The following is a 7,122-nucleotide window of genomic DNA, read 5'->3' as shown; positions in this document are numbered from 1 at the left end:
AAAAACCAATTTTCGCGCTTGTGTTAGTGTTGAAAAACAACTTTTCGCACTTGTGTTAGTGTTGAAAAACCACTTTTTGCACTTGTGTTGGTGCAGGAAACCACTTTTGCACTTGTATTAGTGTGGAAAAAACACTTTTCGCACTTGTGATAGTGTTGAAAAACCACTTTTCGCACTTGTGATAGTGTTGAAAAAAGAACTTTTCGCACTTGTGTTAGTGTTGAAAAACCACTTTTCGCACTTGTGTTAGTGTTGAAAAACCACTTTTCGCAATTGTGTTGGTGCAGGAAACCACTTTTGCACTTGTATTAGTGTGGAAAAAACACTTTTTGCACCTGTGATAGTGTTGAAAAACCACTTTTCGCACTTGTGTTAGTGTTGAAAAACCACTTTTCGTGCTTGTGTTGGTGCAGGAAACCACTTTTGCACTTGTATTAGTGTGGAAAAAACACTTTTTGCACTTGTGATAGTGTTGAAAAACCACTTCTCGCACTTGTGTTAGTGTGGAAAAAACACTTTTTGCACTTGTGATAGTGTTGAAAACCACTTTTCGCACTTGTGTTAGTGTGGAAAAAACTCTTTTTGCACTTGTGATAGTGTTGAAAAACCACTTTTCGCACTTGTGTTAGTGTTGAAAGATCACTTTTCGCACTTGTGTTGGTGCAGGAAACCACTTTTTGCACTTGTGTTAGTGTTGAAAACCCACTTTTCGCACTTGTGTTGGTGCAGGAAACCACTTTTGCACTTGTATTAGTGTGGAAAACCCACTTTTCGCACTTGTGATAGTGTTGAAAAACCACTTTTGCACTTGTATTAGTGTGGAAAAAACACTTTTCGCACTTGTGTTAGTGTTGAAAAACCACTTTTCGCACTTGTGTTAGTGTTGAAAAACCACTTTTCGCACTTGTGTGGTGCAGGACACCACTTTTGCACTTGTATTAGTGTGGAAAAACCACTTTTCGCACTTGTGATAGTGTTGAAAAACCACTTTTCGCACTTGTGTTGGTGCAGGAAACCACCTTTGCACTTGTATTAGTGTAGAAAAGCCACTTTTTGCACTTGTGTTGGTGTTGAAAAACCACTTTTCGCACTTGTGTTAGTGTTGAAAAACCACTTTTCGCACTTGTGTTGGTGCAGGAAACCACTTTTGCACTTGTATTAGTGTGGAAAAAGCACTTTTTCACTTGTGATAGGGTTGAAAAACCACTTTTCGCACTTGTGATAGTGTTGAAAAACCACTTTTCGCACTTGTGTTGGTGCAGGAAACCACTTTGCACTTGTATTAGTGTGGAAAAACCACTTTTCGCACTTGTGATAGTGTTGAAAAACCACTTTTCGCACTTGTGTTAGTGTTGAAAAACCACTTTTCGCACTTGTGTTGGTGCAGGAAACTACTTTTGCACTTGTATTAGTGTGGAAAAACCACTTTTCGCACTTGTGATAGTGTTGAAAAACCACTTTTTGCACTTGTAATAGTGTTGAAAAACCACTTTTTGCACTTGTGTTAGTGTTGAAAAACCACTTTTCGCACTTGTGTTGGTGCAGGAAACCACTTTTGCACTTGTATTAGTGTGGAAAAACACTTTTTTCACTTGTGTTAGTGTTGAAAACCCACTTTTCGCACTTGTGTTAGTGTTGAAAAACCACTTTTCGCACTTGTGTTAGTGTTGAAAAACCACTTTTCGCACTTGTGTTGGTGCAGGAAACCACTTTTGCACTTGTATTAGTGTGGAAAAACCACTTTTTGCACTTGTGATAGTGTTGAAAAAATACTTTTCGCACTTGTGTTAGTGTTGAAAAACCACTTTTCGCACTTGTATTGGTGCAGGAAACCACTTTTGCACTTGTATTAGTGTGGAAAAACCACATTTCGCACTTGTGTTGGTGCAGGAAACCACTTTTACACTTGTATTAGTGTGGAAAAAACACTTTTTGCACTTGTGATAGTGTTGAAAACCACTTTTCGCACTTGTGTTAGTGTGGAAAAAACACTTTTTGCACTTGTGATAGTGTTGTAAAACCACTTTTCGCACTTGTGTTAGTGTTGATAGATCACTTTTCGCACTTGTGTTGGTGCAGGAAACCACTTTTTGCACTTGTGTTAGTGTTGAAAACCCACTTTTCGCACTTGTGTTGGTGCAGGAAACCACTTTTGCACTTGTATTAGTGTGGAAAAACCACTTTTCGCACTTGTGATAGTGTTGAAAAACCACTTTTGCACTTGTATTAGTGTGGAAAAAACACTTTTCGCACTTGTGTTAGTGTTGAAAAACCACTTTTCGCACTTGTGTTAGTGTTGAAAAACCACTTTTCGCACTTGTGTGGTGCAGGACACCACTTTTGCACTTGTATTAGTGTGGAAAAACCACTTTTCGCACTTGTGATAGTGTTGAAAAACCACTTTTCGCACTTGTGTTGGTGCAGGAAACCACCTTTGCACTTGTATTAGTGTAGAAAAGCCACCTTTTGCACTTGTGTTAGTGTTGAAAAACCACTTTTCGCATTTGTGTTAGTGTTGAAAAACGACTTTTCGCACTTGTGTTAGTGTTGAAAAACCACTTTTCGCACTTATGTTGGTGCAGGAAACCACTTTTGCACTTATATTAGTGTGGAAAAACCACTTTTTGCACTTGTGATAGTGTTGAAAAAACACTTTTCGCACTTGTGTTAGTGTTGAAAAACCACTTTTCGCACTTGTATTGTTGCAGGAAACCACTTTTGCACTTGTATTAGTGTGGAAAAACCACATTTCGCACTTCTGTTGTTGCAGGAAACCACTTTTACACTTGTATTAGTGTGGAAAAAACACTTTTTGCACTTGTGATAGTGTTGAAAAACCACTTTTCGCACTTGTGTTAGTGTTGAAAAACCACTTTTCGCACTTGTGTTGGTGCAGGAAACCACTTTTGCCCTTGCATTAGTGTGGAAAAACACTTTTCGCACTTGTGTTAGTGTTGAAAAACCACTTTTCGCACTTGTGTTAGTGTTGAAAAACCACTTTTCGCACTTGTGTTGGTGCAGGAAACCACTTTTGCACTTGTATTAGTGCGGAAAAAACACTTTTTGCACTTGTGATAGTGTTGATAAACCACTTTTTGCACTTGTGTTAGTGTTGAAAAACCACTTTTCGCACTTGTGTTCGTGCAGGAAACCACTTTTACACTTGTATTAGTGTAGAAAAAACCACTTTTCGCACTTGTGTTAGTATTGAAAAACCAATTTTCGCACTTGTGTTAGTGTTGAAAAACAACTTTTCGCACTTGTGTTAGTGTTGAAAAACCACTTTTCGCACTTGTGTTGGTGCAGGAAACCACTTTTGCACTTGTATTAGTGTGGAAAAAACACTTTTCGCACTTGTGATAGTGTTGAAAAACCACTTTTCGCACTTGTGATAGTGTTGAAAAAAGAACTTTTCGCACTTGTGTTAGTGTTGAAAAACCACTTTTTGCACTTGTGTTAGTGTTGAAAAACCACTTTTCGCAATTGTGTTGGTGCAGGAAACCACTTTTGCACTTGTATTAGTGTGGGAAAAACACTTTTTGCACCTGTGATAGTGTTGAAAAACCACTTTTCGCACTTGTGTTAGTGTTGAAAAACCACTTTTCGTGCTTGTGTTGGTGCAGGAAACCACTTTTGCACTTGTATTAGTGTGGAAAAAACACTTTTTGCACTTGTGATAGTGTTGAAAAACCACTTTTCGCACTTGTGTTAGTGAAGGAAACCACTTTTCGCACTTGTGTTAGTGTTGAAAATCCACTTTTCGCACTTGTGTTAGTGTTGAAAACCCACTTTTCGCACTTGTATTAGTGTTGAAAATCCACTTTTCGCACTTGTGTTGGTGCAGGAAACCACTTTTGCACTTGTATTAGTGTGGCAAAAACACTTTTCGCACTTGTGATAGTGTTGAAAAACCACATTTCGCACTTGTGTTAGTGTTGAAAAACCACTTTTCGCACTGTGTTGGTGCAGGAAACCACTTTTGCACTTGTATTAGTGTGGAAAAAACACTTTTTGCACTTGTGATAGTGTTGAAAAACCACTTTTCGCACTTGTGTTAGTGAAGGAAACCACTTTTCGCACTTGTGTTAATGTTGAAAACCCACTTTTCGCACTTGTGTTAGTGTTGAAAACCCACTTTTCGCACTTGTGTTAGTGTTGAAAATCCACTTTTCGCAATTGTGTTGGTGCAGGAAACCACTTTTGCACTTGTATTAGTGTGGAAAAACACTTTTTGCACTTGTGATAGTGTTGAAAAACCACTTTTCGCACTTGTGTTGGTGTTGAAAAACCACTTTTCGCACTTGTGTTGGTGCAGGAAACCACTTTTGCACTTGTATTAGTGTGGAAAAACCACTTTTCGCACTTGTGATAGTGTTGGAAAACCACTTTTCGCACTTATGTTGGTGTAGGAAACCACTTTTGCACTTGTATTAGTGTGGAAAAAACACTTTTTGCACTTGTGATAGTGTTGAAAAACCACTTCTCGCACTTGTGTTAGTGTGGAAAAAACACTTTTTGCACTTGTGATAGTGTTGAAAACCACTTTTCGCACTTGTGTTAGTGTGGAAAAAACACTTTTTGCACTTGTGATAGTGTTGAAAAACCACTTTTCGCACTTGTGTTAGTGTTGAAAGATCACTTTTCGCACTTGTGTTGGTGCAGGAAACCACTTTTTGCACTTGTGTTAGTGTTGAAAACCCACTTTTCGCACTTGTGTTGGTGCAGGAAACCACTTTTGCACTTTTATTAGTGTGGAAAAACCACTTTTCGCACTTGTGATAGTGTTGAAAAACCACTTTTGCACTTGTATTAGTGTGGAAAAAACACTTTTTGCACTTGTGTTAGTGTTGAAAAACCACTTTTCGCACTTGTGTTAGTGTTGAAAAACCACTTTTCGCACTTGTGTGGTGCAGGACACCACTTTTGCACTTGTATTAGTGTAGAAAAGCCACTTTTTGCACTTGTGTTGGTGTTGAAAAACCACTTTTCGCACTTGTGTTAGTGTTGAAAAACCACTTTTCGCACTTGTGTTGGTGCAGGAAACCACTTTTGCACTTGTTTTAGTGTGGAAAAACCACTTTTCGCACTTGTGATATTGTTGAAAAACCACTTTTCGCACTTGTGATAGTGTTGAAAAAAGAACTTTTCGCACTTGTGTTAGTGTTGAAAAACCACTTTTCGCACTTATGTTTGTGTTGAAAAACCACTTTTCGCACTTGTGTTGGTGCAGGAAACCACTTTTGCACTTGTATTAGTGTGGAAAAAGCACTTTTTCACTTGTGATAGGGTTGAAAAACCACTTTTCGCACTTGTGATAGTGTTGAAAAACCACTTTTCGCACTTGTGTTGGTGCAGGAAACCACTTTGCACTTGTATTAGTGTGGAAAAACCACTTTTCGCACTTGTGATAGTGTTGAAAAACCACTTTTCGCACTTGTGTTAGTGTTGAAAAACCACTTTTCGCACTTGTGTTGGTGCAGGAAACTACTTTTGCACTTGTATTAGTGTGGAAAAACCACTTTTCGCACTTGTGATAGTGTTGAAAAACCACTTTTTGCACTTGTAATAGTGTTGAAAAACCACTTTTCGCACTTGTGTTAGTGTTGAAAAACCACTTTTCGCACTTGTGTTGGTGCAGGAAACCACTTTTGCACTTGTATTAGTGTGGAAAAACACTTTTTTCACTTGTGTTAGTGTTGAAAACCCACTTTTCGCACTTGTGTTAGTGTTGAAAAACCACTTTTCGCACTTGTGTTAGTGTTGAAAAACCACTTTTCGCACTTGTGTTGGTGCAGGAAACCACTTTTGCACTTGTATTAGTGTGGAAAAACCACTTTTTGCACTTGTGATAGTGTTGAAAAAATACTTTTCGCACTTGTGTTAGTGTTGAAAAACCACTTTTCGCACTTGTATTGGTGCAGGAAACCACTTTTGCACTTGTATTAGTGTGGAAAAACCACATTTCGCACTTGTGTTGGTGCAGGAAACCACTTTTACACTTGTATTAGTGTGGAAAAAACACTTTTTGCACTTGTGATAGTGTTGAAAACCACTTTTCGCACTTGTGTTAGTGTGGAAAAAACACTTTTTGCACTTGTGATAGTGTTGAAAAACCACTTTTCGCACTTGTGTTAGTGTTGAAAGATCACTTTTGGCACTTGTGTTGGTGCAGGAAACCACTTTTTGCACTTGTGTTAGTGTTGAAAACCCACTTTTCGCACTTGTGTTGGTGCAGGAAACCACTTTTGCACTTGTATTAGTGTGGAAAAACCACTTTTCGCACTTGTGATAGTGTTGAAAAACCACTTTTGCACTTGTATTAGTGTGGAAAAAACACTTTTCGCACTTGTGTTAGTGTTGAAAAACCACTTTTCGCACTTGTGTTAGTGTTGAAAAACCACTTTTCGCACTTGTGTGGTGCAGGACACCACTTTTGCACTTGTATTAGTGTGGAAAAACCACTTTTTGCACTTGTGATAGTGTTGAAAAACCACTTTTCGCACTTGTGTTGGTGCAGGAAACCACCTTTGCACTTGTATTAGTGTAGAAAAGCCACTTTTTGCACTTGTGTTAGTGTTGAAAAACCACTTTTCGCATTTGTGTTAGTGTTGAAAAACGACTTTTCGCACTTGTGTTAGTGTTGAAAAACCACTTTTCGCACTTATGTTGGTGCAGGAAACCACTTTTGCACTTATATTAGTGTGGAAAAACCACTTTTTGCACTTGTGATAGTGTTGAAAAAACACTTTTCGCACTTGTGTTAGTGTTGAAAAACCACTTTTCGCACTTGTATTGTTGCAGGAAACCACTTTTGCACTTGTATTAGTGTGGAAAACCACATTTCGCACTTCTGTTGTTGCAGGAAACCACTTTTACACTTGTATTAGTGTGGAAAAAACACTTTTTGCACTTGTGATAGTGTTGAAAAACCACTTTTCGCACTTGTGTTAGTGTTGAAAAACCACTTTTCGCACTTGTGTTGGTGCAGGAAACCACTTTTGCCCTTGCATTAGTGTGGAAAAACACTTTTCGCACTTGTGTTAGTGTTGAAAAACCACTTTTCGCACTTGTGTTAGTGTTGAAAAACCACTTTTCGCACTTGTGTTGGTGCAGGAAACCACA

Source organism: Myxine glutinosa, chromosome 6 (genome assembly GCF_964187855.1).
Source record: "Myxine glutinosa chromosome 6, kmMyxGlut1.1, whole genome shotgun sequence".
Classification (NCBI taxonomy): domain Eukaryota; kingdom Metazoa; phylum Chordata; class Myxini; order Myxiniformes; family Myxinidae; genus Myxine; species Myxine glutinosa.
Note: the sequence above shows the minus strand (reverse complement) of the source record.